Source organism: Balaenoptera physalus (genome assembly GCF_965194825.1).
Source record: "Balaenoptera physalus genome assembly, chromosome: 13".
Classification (NCBI taxonomy): domain Eukaryota; kingdom Metazoa; phylum Chordata; class Mammalia; order Artiodactyla; family Balaenopteridae; genus Balaenoptera; species Balaenoptera physalus.
The window spans coordinates 85,089,187-85,114,586 of NC_138892.1; the positions used below are offsets into that span (position 1 = coordinate 85,089,187).

Consider the following 25,400-nt stretch of genomic DNA (forward strand, 5'->3'; position numbering starts at 1 on the left):
TATTTAAAAAAAAAAAAGAAAAGAACAATCTCTGAAGAATGAACCAGGAAGAAATAGAAAATATGAACAGACTAATCACAAGTACTGAAATTGAAACTGTGATTTTAAAAATCCCAACAAACAAAAGTCCAGGACCAAATGGTTTCACATGCGAATTCTATCACACATTTAGAGAAGAGTTAACATCTATTCCTTTTGAAGTTATTCCAAGAAATTACAGAGGAAGGAACACTCCCAAACTCATTCTATGAGGCCACCATCACCCTGGTACCAAAACCAGACAAAGATAGCACACAAAAAAAGAAAATTACAGACCAATATCACTGATGAACATAGATGCAAAAATCCTCAACAAAATACTAGCAAACTGAATCCAACAATACATTAGAAGTATCATACACCATCATCAAGTGAGATTTATCCCAGGGATGCAAGGACTTTTCAATATGTGCAAATCAATCAGTGTGATACATCACATCAACAAACTGAAGAATAAAAACCATATGATCGTCTCAATAGATGCAAAAAAAGTTTGGACAATATTCAACACCCGTCTATGGTTAAAAAAAAACAACAAAAAACCTCTCCAGAAAGTGAGCATAGAGTGAACCTACCTCAACATAATAAAGGCCATATATGACAAAGCTACAGCTAACATCATACTCAACGGTGAAAAGCTGAAAGCATTTCCTCTAAGATTAGGAACAAGACAAGGATGTCCACTCTCTCCACTTTTATTCAACATCGTTTTGGAAGACCTAGCTATGGCAATCAGAGAAGACAAAGAAATAAAAAGAACACAAATTGGAAACGAAGAAGTAAAACTGTCACTGTTTGCAGATGACGTGATACCATACATAGAAAATCCTAAAGATGCTACCAGAAAACTACTAGAGCTCCTCAATGAATTTGGTAAAGTTGCAGGATACAAAATTAATAATAATCTGTTGCATATCTATACACTAACAAAGAAAGATCAGAAAGAGAAATTAAAGAAACAATCCCATTTACCATCACATCAAAAAGAATAAAATACCTAGAAATAAACCTACCTAAGGAGGCAAAAGACCTGTACTCCAAAAACTATAAGACACTGATGAAAGAAATCAAAGATGACACAAACAGATGGAAAGATGTACCATGTTCTTGGATTGGAAGAATCAATATTGTGAAAATGACTATACTACCCAAGGCAATCTAGAGATTCAATGCAATCCTTATCAAATTACCAATGGCATTTTTCACAGAACTAGAACAAAAAATCTTAAAATTTGTATGGAGACACAGAAGACCCTGAATAGCCAAAGCAAAGCAATCTTGAGAAAGAAAAACGGAGCTGGAGGACTCAGGCTCCCTGACTTCAGACTATACTATGAAGCTACAGTCAACAAAAGAGTATAGTACTGGCACTAAAACAGAAACATAGATCAATGGAACAACAGAAATCCCAGAAATAAACCCACACACCTATGGTCAATTAATCTATGACAAAGGAGGCAAGACTATACAATGGAGGAAAGATAGTCTCTTCAATAAATGATGTTGGGAAAACTGGACAGCTACAGAAAAAAAAATGAAATTAGAACATTCTTTAACACCATATACAAAAACAAACTCAAAATGGATGAAAGACCTAAATGTGAGACCAGATGCTATAAAATTCTTAGAGAAAAACATAGGCAGAACACTCTCTGACATAAATCGCAGCAATATCTTTTTCTATCCATCTCCCAGAGTGATGGAAACAAAAACAAAAATAAACAAATGGGACTTAATTAAACTCAAAAGCTTCTGCACAGCAAAGGAAACCATAAACAAAACGAAAAGACAACCCACAGAATGGGAGAAAATATTTGTAAACGATGTGGCCAACAAGGGATTAATCTCCAAAATTTACAAACAGCTCATGTGACTCAATATCCAAAAAACAAACAATCCAATCAAAAAATGGGCAGAATACCTAAACAGACATTTCTCCAAAGAAGCCACACAGATGGCCAAGAAGCACATGAAAAGATGCTCAACATCACTAATTATTAGAGAAATGCAAATCAAAACTACAATGAGGGACTTCCCTGGTGGTCCAGTGGTTGAGACCCTGCACTTCCACTGCGGGGGGCGCGCATTCAATCCCTGGTCAGAGAAGCTAACACAACATTGTAAAGCAATTATACTCCAATAAAGATGTTAAAAAAAAATCCCTGGTCGGGGAACTAAGATCCCACATGCCATGCAGTATGGCCAAAAATTAAAAAAAAAAAAAAAAAACAGCAATGAGCTATCACCTCACACCAATCAGAATGGCCATCATCAAAAAGTCTACAAATAGTAAATGCTGGAGAGGGTGTGGAGAAAAGGGAACCCTCTTGCACTGTTGGTGGGAATGTAAATTGGTACAGCCACTATGGAGAACAGTATGGAGGTTCCTTAAAAAACTAAAAATAGAGCTACCATATGATACAGCAATCCCACTACTGGGCATATATCTGGAGAAAAACATAGTTCAAAAGGATACATGCACCCCAATGTTCATTGCAGTGCTGTTTACAATAGCCAAGATATGGAAGCAACCTAACTGTCCATCAACAGATGAATGGATAAAGAAGATGTGGTACGCATGTACAATGCAATATTACTCAGGCATTAAAAAGAATGAAATAATGTCATTTGCAGCAACATGGATGGACCTGGAGGTTATCATACTAAGTGAAGTAAGTCAGACAGAGAAAGGCAAATATCATATGATATCTCTTATATGTGGTATCTAATGATACAAATGAACATATTTACAAAACAGAAACAGACTCACAGACTTAGAGGAAGAACTTATGGTTACCAGGGGGGAATGTTGTGGGTGGGGGGATAGATTGGGAGTTTGGAATTGACATGTACACACTGCTATATTTAAACTAGATAACAAACAAGGACCTCCTGTATAGCACAGGGAACTCTGTTCAATATTCTGTAATAACCTAAATGGGAAAAGAAGTTGAAAAAGAATAGATACATGTATATGTATAACTGAATCACTTTACTGTACACCTGAAACTAACACAACATTGTTAGTCAACTATACTCCAATATAGAATAAAAGTTAAAAAAACAAAACAACTTACTACAAAACTATAGTAATCAAAACATTATGGTACTGGTATACAAATAAATATATAAACCAATGGAATAGAATAGAGATCCCCAAAATAAACCCTCACATATGTGATCAAATGATTTTTGACAAGGGTGCAAAGACTGTTCAATGGGGAAAGGTAGTCTTTTCAGTAAATTGTGCTGGGAAAACTGGATGCTCACATGCAAAAGAATGACATTGGACCATTACCTTACACCACATACCAAAAATTGAGCCAAAATACATGAAACAAAAAGTAAATCAAAATGGATCAAAGTAAATCAAAATGGATCAAAGACCTAAATGTAAGACATTTAGCTCACGCACCTCAACTAGAGAGCCTAAGTGCCAAAAACTACAGAGCCCACGCACTCTGGAGCCTGTGTGCCACAACTAGTGAAGAGAAAACCCTTACACCACAACTAGAGAGAAGACCGCACGCCCCCAACAAAAGATGCACGTGCCTCAACAAAGATCCTGCGTGCCGCAACTAAGACCCGACGCAGCCAAAAATAAATTAAATAAATAAATAAATAAAAAAGAAACTTCAGTCTTAAAAAAAACAATGAGCAAAGGACTTGAATAGACATGACTTCAAAAAGCTGTATGAATGTCCAATAAGCACATGAAAAGATGCTCAACATCAACAGTCATTAGGGAAATGCAAATCAAAACCACAGTGAGATGCCGCCTCACACCCAATAGGATAGCTAATATCAAAACAGAAAATGACAGGTACTGGAAGGATGTAGAAAAATTAGAACGTCTGTACACAGCTGGTGGAAATGTAAAATGGTTAAGCTGCTATGGAAAACAGTGTGAAGATTCCTCAAAAAATTAAAATTCCCATATAATCCAGCAATTCAACTCTGGGTATATACCCAAAAGAATTGAAAGCAGAGACTCAAACACATACTTATACACTCACGTTCATAGTAGCACTGTTCACAATAGCCAAAGTGTGGAAGCAATCCAAGTGTCAATTGACAGATGAATAGATAAACGAAATGTGGTGTCTAAACACAACAAAATACTAGTCAGCCTTCAAAAGGGAGGAAATTCTGATACTTGCTACAACGTGAATGAACCTTGAAGACACTGTGTTAAGGTAAATAAAGCCAACCCCAAACGGAGAAATACTGTATGAGTCCACTTATATGAGGTCAAATTCATAGGGACAGAATGTAGAATGGTAGTTGCCAGGGGCTGAGAGAAGGGAAAATGAGGATTTATTTAATAAATATGGAGTTTCATTTTTTCAAGATGAAAAGAGTTCTGTGACTGAATGGTGGTGATGGTTGTAGAACAATGTAAATGTAGTTAATGTCACTGTACACTTGAAAATGGTTAAAATGGTATATTTTATGTCACTGTTTTGTATATTTTACCACAATTTTTAAAAAACACGTTTTTGAGTACCCAAACGTTCCCAGCCCCATACAAGACTCTGGGAAACACAGATACCTTCAGATAACTCATGGTATAGTAAGAGAGGAAGAAAAATAAATTATCACAAAACAATAGGCACCCTAATGGAGGTATTCACAAATACTTTGATAGCCCCAGGAAGAGAGCAGGCGTCAAGGACAGGACAAAATGTCTTTGTGCGCATTTTGTTTCACAAAACTAGCTATGACCTGAATATATTCAATGATTCATTCAAAAAATACTTATTGAGCAACTACTTTCAGTCAGATGCTCTTGCATGGAAATTACATTTCCTATGAGAAAAGTAACCAAGAGCCAGATCTACCCTGTGGACCAGAGAGTTCACTCCTTGTCCATCTCTGGAAACAATAAAAGATATTCCAGAATCTAAGGCAAAGGCCATTTCTTACAGGACCCCCTGGAGGTAGGAGCAAGCTTCAAAAAAATTCTTTTGGCAACGCTGGTTGCCTAGATTTCAAGATCCAACAAATAAAACTGACTGCTCTTTAACTTATAACCTTTTCTTCCCCTATGAACAGTCTATTTACTTTAAAGTTCACCTTTTTCACATCACACCAGTCAGCATTATAAACCAGGGTACCTTAAGCATGAATGTGCATTCAACGCATCTGGGGTTCTTAACGATTTGCTGATTCACTGGGTCCGTTCTGCTCTCCTGACAAGCTCCCAGGTGAGGCGGGGGCTGCTAGTTCCTAGACCACACTTGGAGCAGCAAGGTCACGGATAACAACTACCCAAGATACGCAGCCCCTCCCATCTCTGCAATCACAGCTCAACACGTCTGCTCTTCAGGGCTGGTTAAAATTGGCGGTGCTCTACCTTACAGCAAGAACAAAATTTTACAGCTTTTGTCAAAGTAAAAATGTTTCCAGAAAAAGAAAAAAAAACCCTTTTAAGTTTGGACAAACCTCTCTTCCTTTTTTTTTTTTTTTTAAGGCTCTTTTTTTAATTTTTTTAAATTTATTTATTTTTTATTTTTGGCTGCACTGGGTCTCTGTTGCTGCACCTGGGCTTTTCTCTAGTTGAGGCGAACGGGGGCTACTCTTTGCTGCAGTGCACTGGCTTCTCACTGCAGTGGCCTCCCTTGTTGCGGAGCGCCTGCTCAGTAGCTGTGGCGCACGGACTTAGTTGCTCCATGGCATGTGGAATCTTCCCGGACCAGGGCTCGAAACCCATGTCCCCTGCATTGGCAGGCGGATTCTTAAGCACTGCGTCACCAGGGAAGCCCAAACCTCTATTTCTAATTACAGGGCTTTCATAAAGGAAGACTTAAGGGGAAGATTAGCTTTTAAGTTCATCCACTGCTTTCACTCCAGGAAAATTAAGGGTTGCCTGAGTTTAACAGGTACTTAATTACACTGTAACAGAAAGAAGGCTGGATTTCCCCGAGTCCATTATAATTAAGTCCTTGCATATTCTTCAGCTTGTGAAAGGTCACATGAGGAAGCTGAATTTTCAAGTGTTGGAGGCTTTTTTCCTTTTTTTTAAATTTAATTAAGAAAATGAATCAAATTGCTTTTTTTGTTTGGAACCAAGCATACCAGCCCCACAAAGAGAAAAATCAACGGACAGGTACAAAAAAGGACTGGTTTTTATTTTTTTTCAAATTTTGTGATTCTTTTAATGACTTAGACATAGAAAGTGATACACAAACGTGAAAATAATTTACCATATATTCTATCTAGAAATTTGATATTAGCAATTGACAAAATAATTTTCAAGAAAACATAGAAAATATCTGATACCAACTGAGCTACTAATATTAACCATTCTCATTCTTTGCTACAGGAAAAAAAATTAGTCTCTGGAACTTAAATTTAGAGATAGTGGTGGGGAATCTGCAAACAGTGAACACAATCACAAAGTGCAAAATAGTCCTTACACCCAATAAGAAATTTTTTTTTCATTAAACACAGATAATAGCTATAAAAAGGGGACTGCTTTTTAACTCTCATAATTTGTCACAGTGAAAACTGCATAATTTGCTATTTCTTGTTTGCCCCAACTTATTAAAGGAGCAGAAATTATTAAACCTTAACAGATTGATCTACCCTTGTCAAAACCCACATTGTGCAGCACAAGGCCTTCCCAGAAAGAGATAACTCTTCCCTGGAAGGTTACTTAGCAGTTTCAAGAAAATGTTATACACTTCTAGGAATCAAAGACTGTCTGTAATCCATACAGTTTTGGTTGTTTTCTGATTGTAACTTTTAAATCTTTGCATCAAGGATTGCAATGAGTGAAAATGCATTCACAATTTTGTTCCCACAAGCTACAAAAAGATCGTTAACCATTGTACTTAGTTTTTCCATTTTGAGGGGTGAACCAGAAATTCATAGGCTAATTCTCTATCATTAAGTTGTACCTTTTCTTCCCTTATTTCATAATATTTTGGTCAAGCTGTCATCAGAAGTGCCTTCCAATCCGACATAGGTTTAAATTCAGGCCTGCAGATGTAGCTGAGATCAAGGTATCAAGATTCCACAAGTGGCATTAATCCAGTCTCACATTTTCCGCTAAAACAAATCTAGTTCCAGAAAAGCCCACAAGATATGTAGCAAATTCCTGTGTGACCACAGATCTTCTCACTAACTCTTCTTGTTAATCCTTGAAAACTCTTTGGATGGCCGACCGGCAGAGATAGCACAATATACTCCCCCAGCTGGCAAATAGATGGCATAATTGTGATAATCTCTTATTTCTTTCTGTGATTTTAATTGAAATGGTACTTTTATTGAAGTCTGCCATTTCTTCCTGACCAGCCATGCAAATAATTATATTGTCCAGGATATTAAAGGAAACAGGCCAACCCAAAAGGAAATCAGGCAGAGGCTTGAAGGAATCGGACCAGGATTCTAAACATAATAACCACTGTCTCTCTTGCTGCCTTTCTCTCAGGTTTCTGTAAGAATCTGTCTTCCAGGTTTATAAGAACCCAAGAAAAAAGCAGAACAGGCAGCGAAAGGGACACAGGAAAATAGGACGGGGCAAATTATCTTTGGTGGCCCACAGAGCGAATGGACTATGGTATGTGACCCTGATTGGCCCTTGAGGAGACCACAGTTTTCCCATGCAAATCCCCGTAGTTCTACCTCTTCTTCCACTGGCTCTCCGAAGTGCCAGGAGCCGGGGCCATGGCATCAAGTTATAACAGAACAGGACCCTATGGGGCCTTCCCAGGACAGACCCCTCCCCCTTATCCTCTGCTTTAGCTCCTCTCTGAAGTACCTAGGTAATAGTATCTGGTGTGCATTTCCTGAGTCGTTTTACAGATGCTAAAACCACCACCAAATGGAAGAAATTAACTACTTGATGACCCTGAGCACATAGCCCCCAGACCTACTGGAGCCTAAGGACTGGTGATGTGAACCCCTGTGACACCCCCGTTACCTCACCATCAACCAATCAGAGAATTGTGCACGAGCTGATCACATACCCTGGGACCCTCCTCCCTTACCTGGCCTTTAAAAATGCTTTCCTGCAACCCATCAGGGAGTTCGGGTGTTTTGAGCAATAGCTGCCTGGACTCCTTGCTTAGCGCCCTGCAATAAACACTGCTCTTTCCTTCACTACAACCCGGTGCTGGTAGATTGGCTTTACTGCATGCAGTGAGCAGACCCAAGTTTGGTTCGGTAACAGTGGCATCACCAAAGGGCAGTCTTCTAACTTACTTAGGGCACCCTAAGAGCCACTTTCTTCCTAAAGGAAACTCAGCTGTTGACAGACTCTTCTCCAGTAGGCATGTAGCAGACCAGCAGCCTAGCCAGGAGCCTCTGGGTGGAACTCGACTGGAAGATCCCTCTTCTTACATACACAGCAACTAACCATTTCTCAAAAACAGTTGTTGTTTTCATAATTTATTAAGGAAAACTGTAAAGTACAGCCCCAAGCTCCATCTCCCCAACTTTCCTAACACATTTTACTTCTTCATTTACCATCTAGGTATAGAACTTTTCAGAAATATTCTCCACCTCCCTCATAAAAGTCCAGGTTTTTCAAATAACAACCAGGATCTAGCTGTACACATCCTCTCTCTTCCAACAACCTAATAAATGTTATGATTCAACAAATGATCTCCTCCTAGTCTAGCATTTAAAATTCCTTAGTTTTACATTCATTATACTAATAAAGTCAATTAACAGTTTTCTTATTTGCAAGGTATAGCCTGAAAGATAGAGACCACCCTCCCTGGTAGAAAAGAGGGATTTTTCCATTTAAAGGTTATTTTCTTGAGCAGATTAACTAAGCATTAGACCCAGACTTTCCAGAGCCTTGGGTCTCTCAAGGCTCCCTCCTTCCCTCCTGCTGTCCAGAGCTGTACGTCAGTCACTGCCGTCCTCCTGCTGGCACAGGAGACTCCAACCTTGGCTTTCCCCCAAGCCTGTCAACACTGCTCCCAGTAACTGCCAGAGAAACCATATGGTCCCTCCACACCCTCCCCTTGGGGCCAAGCCTATTATCTCCCCAACCTACCCACAGCAGCAAGAGCAGGGAGGGAGAGGAAGAGCAAGCCTGGGGCCTGAGCTTGGGCTCTTCCTACTTTTGTACTATTGAATCACGGTCTAGAGAAGCAGGGGAGGGGGGGAGGAGAGAGAAGGAGGAAAGATAGAGAGAAAGACATAGAGAGGAGAGAGAGAAGTTGTATTTGAAGAACACTTGGCAAAAAGGCATACAGACTATGAATGAGGTTTAAAACTTATTTTTAATTCAGTTATTGGGTTAGATCAATTCAGTTCCAGAGTCTGATGTCAGATGTACCCAGGAAATGTCTTCTTATTCTAATAGTGTTGTCCTCAAAATAATTTATACACTTAGATGTTAAACAGCCTTTTAAGAGTCTTGTGCTCTCTTTATTAGCATCTTCACCTCAGAGGAAAAAGACTGCAGACAATTTGGAAGTATTTCTGGAAGCTGCTATTCAAAGGTGGTATGAAAAGGTAACTTTCTAAGTTAAAGGGAAAAATGTTACCTGGACAAAATGTTGCCAGAGTTTTAAAAATCTTTATGATTTTCATATTTCAAAAAAGAGTTCTGTATAATTTTTTAACCTTAAATATGACATTCAGCTCAGAGTCAGAAAGCAGGTTATTACAGGAACCAAACTCCATCTGAAAAACTACCATGGGATATCTACCCATCTAGTTACTTTTATTTTTATTAGAATGCATATTTAGTTGTGGTCCCTAGCTATCAAAATTTAATTTTAGAAAGAGATATTTATACCCTGTACTAAGAGACAAAATTGAAGGGTCAAAATTATTTTTATGAGAGAATAATCACATGAAAGTCTGGATGTCTGACCAGACTGCTGCTTTGGGATTTGACCTGGACTAATATTTCCACACCCTACACCTCATCACCCATCCCACTCAACACCTCATACACTGAGAAATCCCATAAAAAACACCATGTTGAAGGGACTTTTCTAAAATGCCAAAAGACCACAAACTGTATCTGGTTGGCCTGTCTGTTCCCCATACTCGCCTGGCTTCATTATGAAAAGATGCCAGAAATAGCATTCCTACAGGATTTCCAGTACAGAAACCACAAGAATGCTCTTTCTCATGGTATGGCAACTGTGCAACAATATGGCGTCATCTGGAAAATTACAGTCTTGGAGACAAATATTTTTCCCCTCTCCACTGATTTAAAATAGACAGGGTGTCGCCCCAAAATTATGCTTTCCTTTCTCCAAGATGGAGGGCTCCTCTTGGAAAGCTCCCCCTGGGGGCAACAACCTTTGCTGTTGGAACCCCTGAAAGACAAACTCTCATACACAAAACTCCTTGGACAGTCCTCCAAGGATTTTGGAAACAAAGCATGCCTGCTGAAAAGGAAGGCATTTTCGGGTATACTACTAAATAAAAATTTCCTTTTTGACTTGACATGAAAGCAATTCACACTTACAATGAACATTCCGTAGAGCTTAAATCTGCATATGATGAGAAGTATCAACATTATTGTGGCAGTTATTGTTTTTGGGTACACTGTGCACAAAAAGGAATAGTAGTCCTCAAAGAACTAGTAATCTAATTAGGAGACATTATACAGGGCATTTTTAAGGATTAAGAACGTAAGAAAAATTTCCTGGGAGCATAGATAGTTCCATAAAGTTCTGTCTGACTGATTCATAGCTATATTCTCTGTACCTACTCAGGTTGGGCGCAGGATAGAAACTCAATAAACATTTGTGGAAAGAATAAAGAGAAGGGGGCAATGGAGCAGAGAAGGGCAAAGAAAGAATAAAGGGTGCCAGGGAACTGAGCTCAACATGGCGGTAAATGAAGCTTCTTTATTAATTAGAAAAGTGTCTTAGTCATTTGCCTTCACTTGAAGGATCCACACCCTCCTCACCGAAATGGGGGCTATTTTTCACTGTGACGGCAAATAAGCCTGCAGGCCCTCGGGAGAATCCAGCATCCATTCGGACGCTGACTCTCAGGATATTGTCTGGTGGTTCTGTTTCTTCCTGGACGGCATCAAGTCACCTTACAATTACTTGCAATTGCCTGAAGACTACACATGTCACATGCTGGCTCTCAGCTTCCAGAGTCCTCTCTGATTTTGATTGTGTTTACCTGGGTTAAAGTTGTTAATGGTCATAAGTATAAATAATCCAAAGTGGGAGCTTTCTGTTTTGTTTTTCAGAAAGAGATTCTTATTCTAAATGAGTGAAAGTTCACGAGAAGGGACTTATCTCTCATTTTAGCCTCTTTGTTACCAATTGCTTCCTGTATTTCTTGGAACCCTCTAATCTCAAGCCCCCATGGCTGAGGATTTATTGAGCTGCCACAAGCAAAAACACAGAAGCCAAACTGATTGGAACCACTGCAACACTAGCTTACCCGCAAGGAGAGACAAGCGATCATACAGATAAGGCATTGGAGCCCAGTGCCTCTGCAGTGTGACACACACACACACACACACACACGCACACACACACAGTCCACAAAAGCCACTCGGGCTCCAGAAGGCTCTCTAGGTGGAAATTGCCTCCTTGTCTTCAGAGTCAACACCCTGTTGGCAGTCTCCCCCCAAGGCCATCTGAACTCTCTGAGGGGATGACTAGACGGACAGCTCCAGAAGGGCATCATCTCAAACTTTTACCTTGACATCAACAGAGAGGGAAAAAAGGAAGTTGCTTTAATGACAGAGAACCAAAAAAAATCAAGTAACCTAAAACATATTTTCTGGCACCATTTGCCTTTTACAAAGCAGCAGGAGCATGATAACAGGGTGTGGAGAGATGGAATCAGCAGTTAAGTGGATATCCGTCTGTCACTTAACCTTCATTACAGAGCATTAGAGACCAGCGTCTGGCCAGCTTGGCACTCCGTTTTCCCACATCAGCCCACTGGCAAGACGGTTCCCCAGGTCCATGGCCTCCAGCCACACCACTTTGGCCTGCGGTTACATCACATCTTACAAACTGTAAAGGGGCCGGACAGTCCTTGGATGAGATCAGGGGTCCATTTGGACTGGATTCAGGCCCGGTTCAACAAGATTTTGCACTACTTGTCCCTCCATTTCCCTCTCCTTTTACTTCTTCACCTTTCTGGTCTTTGTATTTTGAGCAGCCCTCTCCCGTACTCCCCCCACCTCAGATCCAGATGAGCTTCTGTTTTCCTAAATTCTTCTCACCCTTACCATATCCCAATGTCTTCCTTCCTCTGTCTTTTCAATGTTTCCTCTCTTGCTGCATTTATATTTCTTTAAAACCAACATGAATTGGCTGCAAGCAAAATAAACAGATGCAACTAAGAGAATCATAAATCACCAAGTTGGAGAGGGGGATTCTTCCCAGTACAGGAAACCATCTCTTGGTTGGTTTCCGAGGAGATAGAGGAACAGAGCTTTGCTTTTATTTAAATGTCCTGTTCCCCTAACAAGTCCTCTGGGATTAAATAGGAAATATGCTAGACAGATCGGATATTCAGACTGAGCTCATATACAGTGAATCAAAGCCCTCTTCCCTGTATGCACCTTACTTCATAGATATGGAAAACAAATGTAAGCGTTATACTTTCTGAAGCTGTGAAGAAATATTGAACGTGACCTCCATGTGTTTGGTTTCATTAGAGTCACACCCCAGGGCTCACTAAAGGCATTTTTCAGCAAAAGTGCATTGTGAACCTAACTTGCCTCATAAAGGTGGAGCTGCCCTGTACACACACGCACACATACACACAAGCATGTGCACACACAGATGAATGCACGGACACACCATTCCAATCCCACAACACCCACACAGAAGGCAGCCCTCTCTTCCACCCTGCTGTGCAAGCCACACCCATTGGCTCATCACCTTCCTAGCAGGTTGAGTGTGCCTGCTAAAGAGTCCTCATTTCTCTAGAACCTCTGCACTGCCACCACCCTTGGGTAGGCCAGGGGTGTTCAAACTCTTTCTGTAAAGGGCCAGATAGTAAACACTTGAGGCTTTGTGGGCCAAACTATCTCTGCTGCAACTACTCAACTCCACTGTCGTAGTGCAGACCAAGCCATAGAAATAAGCAAGCAAATGAGCAGGCAGGTGGGCCGGGTGTGGCCCACAGGCTGTAGCGTCTCTCATCTAAATGACCGCAACAACACCGGTCTAACTGGTCTCCAGCGTCCAGTTCGGCTCTCCTCTGACCCGTTTTCTACCCTGCAGTCAAAGATCCTTCAAAAACATAAATATCAGTGAGTCACTCTACTGTTAAAAAAACGCTCTTATAGCTTCCTGTTCCCTTTAAGATAAAAGTAAAAATCTTTAACATGGCCCAGTGAGCCCTCCAGGACGAGGCCCCTCTTTACCTCTTCACACTCTGTGCTCCAGGCCCACTGAACCTCTGTACTTGTTTCTGTTCCTCAAACACACCTTAAACTGCTCTTGCCTCTGAGCCCTCATGCAGGCTGTTTCCTCTCTGAGTGGAACACCCTGTCTCCTGTATCCCACCCTCCGTGCCCTTTGTCCTTTTTTTTAATTGGAGTATAGTTGCTATACAATGTTATGTTAGTTTGAGGTATACAGCAAAGCGATTCAGATATACCAGATACTGAGTATAATTCCCTGTGCTATACAGTAGGTCCTTGTCATTTACTTATTTTACAATAAATATAGTAGTGTGTATATTTTAATCCTAAACTCCTGATTTATCCCTTTCCTACTTTCCCCTTTGGTAACCACAAGTTTGTTTCGTATGTCTGTGAGTCTGTTTCTGTTTTGTAAATAAGTTCCTTTGTATCATTATTTTAGATTCCACATATAAGTGATATCATATGATATGTGTCTTTCTCTGTCTGACTTACTTCACTCAGTATGACAGTCTCTAGGTCCATCCATGTTGCTGTAAATGGCATTATTTTGTTCTTTTTTATGGCTGAGTAATATTCCATTGTATATATATACCACATCTTCTTTATCCATTCCTCTGTTGATGGACATTTAGGTTGCTTCCATGTCTTGGCTATTGTGAATAGTGCTGCTATAAACATTGGGGTGCATGTATGTTTTCGAATTAGAGTTTTTCTCTGGATATATGCCCAGGAGTGGAATCGCTGGATATTTGTCTTCTTGATAACCTCCTAAAAGTCATTCCCTCACAGATGTTCTCTGCCCACCGTCCTAGACCAGACAGGGACTCCTGCTAAATAGTCTCATAGCACCTTTTCCTTTCATCATAGTTTGCCATTAGACCTTGTTTCATTGTCTGTTTGCTGCTAGACTGTAAGCTCTGGGAGACAGGAAGCATGTCTGTCTTTTAAGCCACTGTTTCTTCAGCATTTAGAACAGTACCTGGGATATGACTCATGCAAAAGGATGTTTGTTGAATGAGTGAATAAATGAATGAATGAGAATCTAAAGTAGCAGAGTAAAATGTTCCAAACTGTTCTATAATACTGTGCATAGTTGATTTCCTGTAAGGACTATTCCTTACACTATTGAAAAGTACACTATTCAATAGGAATCAAAAAAAAAGTAAATACTTCCCAGTAAAGATGAATAAGTTAGTCTTTAAACATACTAGAGTTCGTTATATAACCCAGTGAATTGGTACAATATTCATAGTAGTTCATTAAAATTATTATTAAGCACTTTAATATGTGTACAGGTATAATCTGTACAAACTTTTCTTCCAATACATAACTCTTTGGCTGATCACTGCCCCCATATGTCAGCAATAAAACACGGAGACTTTACAACCTCATGAGGATCATGATGTTATTATTTTTGACTCCTTCCCACTTGCACAGGCAAAATAATGTCACTCCAAGCCTTTTTAACAGCTTCAGGTATAAGCTTTGCAAACTTTCTAGGGTACTAGAAACCACTCATAAGTAAAATTTGATAAGAAAGGAAAAGTGTTCTCTAGAGCTGAGTAATTTTTAACTTGGTGCACTCATCAAGGACTCTTCTCAGTAGTTCTAGGGGGACAGAGCTATCTGCATTTTTAAACAGACTCTAAGTAACTCCCATATGAATCACCAGTTGAAAACTAGTTATGAATGGTGAGATCATGAGGGCAGCATCTGTGTCCTGGTCCTTGTTTCATCCCACCTTAGCCCAGAGCCGGACAAGTAGTACATGCTCCATGGATATTTATTGATCTAAACTGCAACCATTGTTATCTTGGGTGGTGGTGATTAGTGAAAACTTTTAAATGTTTACACTTCTGTGTTATTTTTTTTAAATGAGCTTTTACATTTCTTTTCTAACCAGAAAAAAATAAATAGATTTTCATTCAAAGTTAAATAAATCTATATATGGAAACAGATTAAGGTAAAATATGTATTTTTTTAAGGCAGAGAATTAGATTCATATTAAAAGTACTGGTGAATAGGATAATTTGAAATCAATAAGCTGTTTATATAAGAACGAATAAAACACTATAAGTATAAAAACTTCTCATCATAGCAACCATGTAGCAACACATTTCTGGGCCGTGCTCTCAAGGCATCATCAGTCACTGTAAATTAGATCAAGTGGTATTTAGGTCTATACCTGGTGTGGCCAGTATCTTGAGTAGAGTTCCTACTTAGTAATTTAGAGAAAAATAAAATAAAAATATAATAAAAATTGAAGTCTCTTACCTCTAGGGCAATGATTTACCTTCCTGCTGCTAATCCTGCTATGCCTTCCAAATAACCCAGGATTATGCCTTACACCTGTCCACAGTGGTAGGAGAATAGAAATTACTTATTCTGGATGCTTGACTGTACTCCAGCAAAATCACTCACATACTATGAGATGCCCTTATTCCAGAGGGATGAGCCACCTTCTTACTATATTCTCTTTTATTTTCCCAGCTCTTTTGATCCTGCCCATTGTTTCCATTTCCCCATAATTCTTAGTTAATTGATTTTCCAATCTGTTTTTCCCAGTAACAAGTTTAAGAAGTATTCACACCAAGTGAGGGCATTTAATGACTCTCCCCCGGGCCACACCCAACCCAAACCACAAAAAAAAAAAAAAACATAAAAAACTGCTGCCATTACCTTCTCACCATTCAGGCTATTTCTCAACTTTGCCACTTATTCTCTCTTTTGGACTTTAGTTCTAGCCTACTCTCCCTGGTTTTCATCTCATTATTAGTGTGTACACAGATTTTCCCCCTGACTTCTCAGGCCCTTCAAATGGACAGCTCATTTGGAAAGTCAGCTTTGGCTTTGTCTTCTGTCTAAGATGCTTCATCTTGGATTAACCCCCTTGACTCCAGGTATACAAACTATGGTCAACAAATATTCTGGGCTCAGCCAGAATCCTCTGTAGGAACCCATCCTGGACCACGGGAACCTTGATTCCCTCTTGTCTAGGAAGAATGATGAGATCATTTGGAAAAATTAATCTTCTAAAATGTTACTAAATTATTTCATCTGGGTTCAAATCTATCCTCATAAACCATGTTTTATCACTGAATCGCCACCGTCACTACACTCAAGATTTTAATTTGACAAAAGAGTACTTATAATTTAAAAAATTTTAAGTGAACATAGAACAAGGCAGAGAATTCATACCCCCCAAACCCATCTTGTTCCAGGTCTACCTTGGAGATTAGATTTTGATCAGGGTTGGACCTGTGTGTCTAATCTTCTAAGAAATATTGAATGGCCTTGGGAAATAACATAAAGATTGAGTTGGGTTTTTTCCCCTGGGAAGACCCATTCATCATTCAAATCATTTTGGGATCCAGTAAGTAAGTCAGTCAGTACTTGTTGGGTGTCTACTTCTGTGAATTATAGTCCCAGATTGCTCTTTGTTCACCTCTGATGGATATTAAGACAATGAGCCAGCCTGGACCAAAACTATATTCCTCAGGGATGTAGTCTATGAGCTAGGGAGAAGACAGGAGAGACACAAAGACAAAGCTTCAATGTGCCCTTGAATAATAAAGGCTTGTGAGAAGGGCCTGGAGGGTAGCAGCCTGACTCCCTATGAGATGTCCTGGTCTAAATCGCCTTTGCGGGTTCCTCAGCCCCAACCCTTTCGATCTATCTGAGCTGCAGGTGGTCTTGGATTCTTTTCTACAAGGAGCTGGAGGGCAAATAAAGTAGAGATGGTTACCAGCACTTGAATGTTCAACACATAACTCCTTTTTAAGAAATAGAAGTTCAAACTCCGGGGCCTTCCAGCTGGGCTGAATACAGCTGTTGTACCCTGAGTCCGTGCCATCCCTTTGAAACAAAAAACAAAGCAGCAGCAATAAAAATAAAATTCATACTTTAAAAAAAATTGTTGGTCCCTTCCCACTCATGTTTATGTATAAACCAAACACCAGCAAAACAAACTGGTGGTTAAACTGGCATTTTAGTTATGAGCCATTGCATTAACCAAACAAGCTATGGGACACCCACAGGCATCTCTTATTTTTATGGTGCTGGATGGCAGGAGGGTCCAGGTAGGTGTCCAGGTATTCTACTGCTCACGGAGAGGCCAGCATCCTTCACTGTTCCCACAGAAATCGATCTTAACAAAAATCATATGAAGGTTTAGAATCTTCAGGAGGAGAAACTCCTTCTAGGCTCAGACATCAAAACTGTTGGGGAGAGAAAGAAAAACTCCAAAGCATGACTTTTATGGTTGAGTTGATGCTATTTCAAATGACTGCTTCCCACTCTGGGCACTTAACCCAGTTAATTCTCTTCTTCCCAAACCAACCCTTCTTGCCTATGGGAGATACAGATGGGTCAAGGCCTATTAGAAAAACCGGTTCTTTCTGAATCAGAATTTGTTTTTGCAGGCCATTAGATGAGGGGATTTCCTAACTGACTTAGGAAAATGTAGCTCAAGCTGATGAAACCATGTTCTACTGATGATTATTAGGCCCAGAGTGTTGGAGAGAAAGTGGGACAACCTACACTGTCCACAGCTGGCCTTTGAAAAACAGTTTCTTGAAATTAAATACAGTGGCTGCAAGCGCCTGACCAGAGGCATTCTGGGAAGACACCTGTGCCGAGGCCCAGAGCAGGAAAGACGAAGGATGACGGCTCGGGGGAAGTGAATCTGTGGTTTTGACTGGCGTAACCAGTCCCATTTGGGTTAAGAAGTCAATGGAAAAATGATCATTCCTCAGTTACTTTTATTTTGTTTTTGTTAGAATTTCTTTTGGAAAAATTAAACATCTGGACTTCTTTATGGAAATAGTTGTTATGGTCACCGGGGGAAAAAATCATACGTTTTTTTTCACAGAGTTTGAATCGATTCGGTCAGGGAAGGCCTGGCGGTATAGAAAGCCCCAACGCAGGATGGTTGCTCCTCCAGCCTTAATTTAAATACTTTGAAAAGGAACTTTCAGCTGACTACATTAGGGGGCATTGGACTAACAAAGCATTTGTGCCACAGTCTTGAGAGGTAGCGTTGAACAGTTATCTCTAACAGGAAGGCCTGCCTATACCCAGCAAAGAGGGAGCTCTCCTCCCTAGGCAGGGAAATTCCTCTTGGGTTTGAGGTTGTTTGTGTTGTTAAGTTGCTGGCATAACATTTTCTTTTGCTGACGTCGACGTTTCATATTTGCGAGGGGGAGAGGAGAACAATGTATCTGTGCTATTTTTCAATCAATATCTTTCTTGGGTGGAGCACATTTTTTAAGGGAGGAATATTTGGGAAGGATGCTCTGTCCTCTCACCACCATTACTTTTGAAAAGAAGTTGTGGAAGGAAGTGGTTTTTTATGCTCTACTAGTATCACACTCGTTCTTCCTGAGTGTGGGGCTTAGGGAAAAGGAGATGCCTTTTAAAACCCTCCTAATTGGAAATAAGTATTTTCTAGAACTCAGGCAGATGTTCTGGATTCTGACCAGATCTGAGGTCCCTACCTCCTTTCTGCAGGCCAGTTTTGGAGCCCATTTTGAGAGCTCTTGTGCATTCTCCTCCCTCTGCTTCCGTGAATGCCTGGTACACAGGAAATACTCAATAAAGCTTAATAAAATACATGTTTAACTCACTCTGGGTAATCAAATGTACAGAACTCTTTACATGGAATCTCGTCATTGTTTTGGGTTCCTTTTTTTTAAACTGTCTCTGAATCAGAAATGACTGGAGCTCCATGAACCCATGTTTTTTCCTCTTAAAAGTTACCCACCAGTCAGTTTGAGATCATATAGATTATCAAATGGATTAATACTATCCTTCAGCAAAAGTTCTTATTTGCCTATGATCCTGCTATTTAATTATATTTCTTTGGATTTTTCCGTTTGTAAATGTGTCCTATTAAAATGCAAATGTTTCTGGGGAAAATAACACCACAATAATAATATTAATAACCACCCCTTAAAGCTGAGATTGGTTGAACGATGGTTAAGAGCAAGTCACCATGGTGAGGAATGAGGTACAGGTGAAAACAGAAATGGGGAGGCAGGAAGGGGCCAGGTGCCAGCGTTGAAGGGAGCAGAGAAAAGGCCACTGGAAGGGGAAGTAGAATGGTTTCTCAAGCCCAATTTCATATAATTTACACTTCACATAATTCACAGCTGTGCTAGAAGCCAGTCCTGCTCCTACCCACAGGGGATACACGAGGAACACTTTGAACTCCTTGGAAGGAAAGGTTTCAGTAAATACAAAATATGATTATCATTGCACCTGATTCCTAGAATAGATAAGGGACTTTCTATCCAGGTGTCTATTATCCCTTTGCGTCTTCTGGGTCAAGGAGTTTCATTTATAATCTATGTCTGTTTTCAGAGAGTAAAGACAGGCAGCACTGGGGGAAGGTGGCAGAGGATGAGACAGAAAACACGGCAGCAGATGAAGAAGGAAAGAAGCAGCTTATACATTTCAAATGTAATGGTTCACGCTCAGAAGACCAGGAAGAACAGAAAGCGGTCTTCGTTTGGATTCTCCCAGAAGCAGATCCTGAGACAGGGATTCGAGTTCACGTAGTTTATTTGGGAGGTGATCCCAAGAAGTACCCATGGGGAATGGGAAGACGCCAGCGAAGGGCCCAAAGTCAATAGTTAGTGCATGATCAAGCCGTTTACCACCTGTGGGCAGCTGAGGGTCAGCCCTGCTGGGTAACTCCAGGACATGGGCTAGAATATGCCTCCAGTCATTCCATACGGGTGTGAGCAATCTAGGATATTTATCTTCCAGTGCTCATCCTTCATGGCGAGGGCTGTTCTCAGAGACAGTAACGCCCTGCCACTTCTGGGCTGCCTTTTTATGGACTGGGAGGCAGGGTCACGGTGCTTGCGGGTGGCGTGTACTGGAATAGTGAGTGCCAGAGGAGGTGGGGGGATGGGCATCCAGAGGCAACTAAGGTTGCCACAAAAGTCGTGACAAGGCTCTGTGGGCACTTACATCATCACATACAAAGTCATGACCAGTAAGTGGTTCTTATCAATTCAGGCTCTTCAAATTCATTTAAAAGTTCAGGGCTTCCCTGGTGGCGCAGTGGTTGAGAATCTGCCTGCCAATGCAGGGGACACGGGTTCGAGCCCTGGTCTGGGAAGATCCCACATGCCACGGAGCAACTATGCCTGTGAGCCACAACTACTGAGCCTGCGCGTCTGGAGCCTGTGCTCCGCAACAATAGAGGCCGCGACAGTGAGAGGCCCACGCACAGTGATGAAGAGTGGCCCCTGCTCGCCACAACTAGAGAAAGCCCTCGCACAGAAACGAAGACCCAACACACCCCAAAATAAATTAATTAATTAATTATTTTTTTTAAAAAAGTTCATATTTTTCTCTCTCCTTGAGAATCTCTTCTACTTACTTGGGTTCAACTAACATTACAACAGTGACTCCCAAATCTGCTTCTGCAGCCTGTTCTTCTCAGCTGAATCCTTGTTCCAGGTTTCTAGCTGCTTAATGGGCATCTCCACTTGGAAAAGAGCATCTCAAACTCAACATGCCTTAAATTCTCTTCTCCCCAAAACCCATTTCTCTTCCTGTCCTTCTAACTCAGTCCAAGGCACCACTGACCATCTAGTTAGCCATCAGTTAGAAACTTTGAAGGCATCTTGAATCTTCACCCTCTTGTTCCCTACCAATCAAGGCATCAACCCCTGGACAGTCTTTCAAGTATCTTTTAACCCATCCTACTCTCTTCATCTCCTCTACCACTGTGATTTTTCTGTGTCATCAGCATTTGTCACCTGAATTATTACAACATCCTCCTCACTGCTCCCCCCACCTTCATTTTCTCCCTCTCTCCAGTCTATCAAAAAGATAATTTAAAAACCCTCATCTGCTTACATCTATTTCTCTTTAAAATCTTTCAGTGAGTTTTCTTTGCCTTCAGGACAAAGCCCAAACTTCTTAATAATCATTCAAAGCTCCTGGCAATCTGATTCTAATCTACCTCTCCAGCTTCATCTGTTTTCTCTGCACTCCAGTCAAAATACACGTTCTTAAATACACATAACATAAGCCAGCTCTAGATGATTTAAGAAGCAACATAATTTACTCAGAGAATATTGGGGAGCTCACTGTATCTCTGGGAAGGCTGGAGAATCCAGCTTAGAAGGCAAGCGGGATAAATGGGGAGCCAGGCAGCCAGAAGCACAGCCAAAACCATTCTACCAAGCCAGTCCAGGGAGAACAGCTGCCTCTTCTGCAAATCCTAGACAGTGTAGCTGGCGCCCAAGACAACTGTGGGCAGGAGGCCCTGCTGCTGGTTCCTCTGCACTGTCACCTCCACCAACCGCTTGTTGCTGCATCACCGCTACCTCCAGAATAAACTCGCTGCCACCTTTTTCACTTGCATCACTTGGTCCAGATTCAATACCCTGTGAGTGAGTGTGACTGATTGGCTGCCATGTGAGGTCACATTACCGTACCCTGACTTCTGGAGGAACAAGTAGGTGGCTTTCTCCACCTTTAAAGGGGAGGTAGACTCAGCTCCCCATCAAGCTTCATGAGAAAACAAAAAATAGATGTATATGGGGTTTCCCTGGTTGTGCAGTGGTTAACAGTCCGCCTGCCAATGCAGGGGACACGGGTTCGAGCCCTGGTCCGGGAAGATCCCACATGCCGCGGAGCAACTAAGCCCACGTGCCACAACTACTGAGCCTGCCCTCTAGAGCCTGCGAGCCACAACTACCGAGCCCACGTGCTGCAACTACTGAAGGCCACGCGCCTAGAGCCCGTGCTCCGCAACAAGAGAAGCCACCACAATTAGAAGCCCGCGCACCGCAAGGAAGAGCAGCCCCCGCTTGCTGCAACTAGAGAAAGCCCGCGCTCAGCAACAAAGACCCAACACAGCCAAAAAATTTTAAAAATTTTTTTAATTTAAAAAATAGATGTATATGCTGGGCAGCTGCTAAAAATGACAACTGTTGATGAAAATAGACCTTTCTTTCCATTTTTAAACAAAAAACAGAAATAAAAATAATGTTTCTACTTAACATAATTCAACTGTTCCTATGTATGTATACAAAAATATATTCAGACTCTCTGCAAAGAGAGACAGCCCCAAGTCATGTTGGTATTGTCCAATAGTGATGCGTCAGACTATGAAGTGCATGGTCCATGGAGTATGCTGTGTTCAACCTGCCCAACCTGATGAAAGCATTCCTTCCTTGTGTGACAAAACTAAACCAGTAAAACTGACAGGTTCAAGGGGGAGATGAATAAATTTTTCAAGTTGGTCATTAGGTATAAGAGTGAAAAACAGCACACCAATTCCATCTCTTAGTGTTCTGACCTGTGTGTCTTCAGGCTATGGGATAAGCAGCTCACGATGTAGATTACTGTGTGGTATGCCATGGTTAGGCCTGCAGAAGACCTGCTGAGGTTATAAGAAATAGAGTATGGACAGTGGCAACTATGGAGCATCAAGGAATTCTTTCATGGTAGCATGGTTGACCCTGGAGAGCTGGTGTGGCCCTTTCCTCGGGGAGCTGCTCCATTCACACATGTACTTGATTTTATTCATACCCTTTGAGTCCATTGCTTGTTGGCTAGTATAGTGGTGAGACAAAGTGAACGTTCCCTCACACTGAGTTTCAGTTGTCACTCTTTTCATATTTTGAACCCCAAGACTGGCCCAGTTGGCTCAGGACATATATTAAAGCCTGTGGAATATCACTCACCTCCACAAGGTATTGTGTCCAAGCGCTGTGTAGGTGATGGGCTCCAGAATAAGACAAGTCATCCCGTTCTTCCTTCTCTCCCTGTTACTTTTGATTTACTATTTACTATCACTATTATACTTTTGATTTACTATTTATCTAGCCTTTCCTATCAAAATAGCCAGGGTGAGAACACTGCCTGATGTTAAGAATATCTACTTTAATGATTTACTCATGATCTGGGAAAATCAAAATCTGGGAGGTGATTCAGGGTCCAGCTAGACCTAACATTGGGCATATTCAGGCCCAGCTCCACTGTTCATCTGAGACCTATAAGATTGCACTCTGGCTCGTGCACCACGGTGAGGTTATAAGTCACATAAACTGGTGTTAGTTCAAAGCTAATGTCCAATCATCTCAAACAGCCTTGATATAACCACTTTCCCTGATTCGCAATTACCTAGAAAACGGCAACAGTGTCCTTTAAAAAGAGATAGTTGGGAAAATTCACACTATGCCTTTTTCTTTCTTTTTAATATCTGCCTTCAAGAGCACCAGTCTCCTCTTTATTCAGGAGCTCTTGGTCTGTGGATTGACCCAGGACTGGGATTGGGAGAGACAGAATAGTCTCTACCAGGGTGGGCAGGTCAGATCTCTGTTGATCAGATGTGGAGTTCTTTTCTGTTGTATAAATCAAGCAGAATATTAGTGGGCAGCCCATCTATCTCAGGAATAGGGACCATCGGATCATCAGCCATCCTAAGGAACATTCTGGGGACCAGGTCCTCTGTGGTAAGTGCTTTGACTTAGCCTCTGCTATCTTGAGTTCCCCCATTCTCAGTGAAACCCAGGAGTTCATTTTAAATGTAGAATCTCCCACCAGCATTCCTGGCCTATGGAAAACATTCACTAAAGCACCTTTCAAAGTAAATACAATGCCGTATTAACTAAGGCCTTGGAGAAGAAGCATCTTCTGGGCTCTCTTGTAACAGATCAGTCACGTTTGATAAATCCATTCCAACTTTCCCTATCTTCCTAAACCTTAGGATTCCTTCCCCTATATTATACCAAGGAATTTATGACATCTCCGTTTTATCCAAAATAGGACACTGAGTCCAAGATTTAGTCACCCAAGTAAATAATCAGTCAGAATTTACCCAGCTGTTCAAGCTGGCCAATTGAATTTTGACTCTCTGGGAACTGCATCCTCTTAAAAATTGTAGGCCGATTTAAAATTATACTCTTCTCTCCTTGGTTTAACCCCTTTAGAATCCACGCCCACGCATATTCTACAGATTTTTGCTGATATAATGTTTCAATCTTACTTTATGGGTGTGTAACACTCTCCTCCCAAGTGTGAGTTTATATTTTGCCTGGTTGGGATCTAACTTTGCTTACACATCTAAAGAAAACGAATGGTGGGTGAGGGGAACATAAGAATAAACTGTTTCTCTTTGCACATTAATCCCTTATGTGAAAGAGTTATGTGATCTAAAAAGCCAGCCTAGGCACTTCCCTGGTGGCCCAGTGGTTAAGAATCCTCCTTCCAGTGCAGCAGACACAGGCTTGATCCCCGGTCGGGGAACTAAGATCCCACTTGCCGTGGGGAAACTAAGCCCACGCGCCACAACTACTGAGACAACGTGCCTCAACTAGAGAGCCCGTGTGCCACAAACTACAGAGCCCACGCACTCTGGAGCCTGCACGCCACAACTAGAGAGAAGCCCGTGAACCTCAACTAAGAACCCATGCGGCACGACAAAGAGCCCGTGTGCCACAACTAAAACCCGACGCAGCCAAAAATAAATAAATTAATTAAATATATTTTTAAATTTTTTTTTAAATAAAAATAAATAAAATGCAGCCTTATCAGAAAATGGACAAGGAACTTGTTTGCGTGGTATATTTTCTATTGTCACTGTAACAAATTATCAAAAACTTAGTGGTTTAATCCAACACAAATTTATTATCTTACAGTTCTGTAGGAGGGAAGTTTGACATGGGTCTCACTGAGGTAAAATCAAGGTGTCAGCAGGGCTGCATTCTCTTCTAGTAGCCCTGGGGAAAAAATTGTTTTCTTGCTTTTTTCAGTTTCTAGAGGCTGCCTACATTCTTTAGTTTGTGGTCCTCTTCCTCCATCTTCAAAGTCAGCACTGTTCCATCTCTCTTTGACCTTTCTTCCATGGTCATGTCTCCCTCTGACCACAAGCTGGGAAAGGTTCTTCTCTTTTAAGGGTTCCTGTGATTTGATTGAACCCACCTGGATAATCCATAATCACCTCTTCATCTCAAGGTCCTTAACCTTAATCGCATCTGCAAAATCTTTTTTGCTCTGTAAA

The 25,400-nt window shown here is 41.0% G+C and overlaps 1 long non-coding RNA gene across 1 annotated transcript in view; it reads right to left on the bottom strand.

Annotated features, from left to right (window-relative positions):
* Positions 1–7: 7 nt before the first annotated feature.
* The window catches only part of LOC309640712, a 33,912-nt gene continuing 8,519 nt past the window's right edge, over positions 8–25,400 (bottom strand). The window contains exon 5 of the long non-coding RNA XR_014252343.1: positions 8–25,393. This is a non-coding gene — a long non-coding RNA (uncharacterized lncRNA). The remainder of the gene's footprint in view (positions 25,394–25,400) is intronic.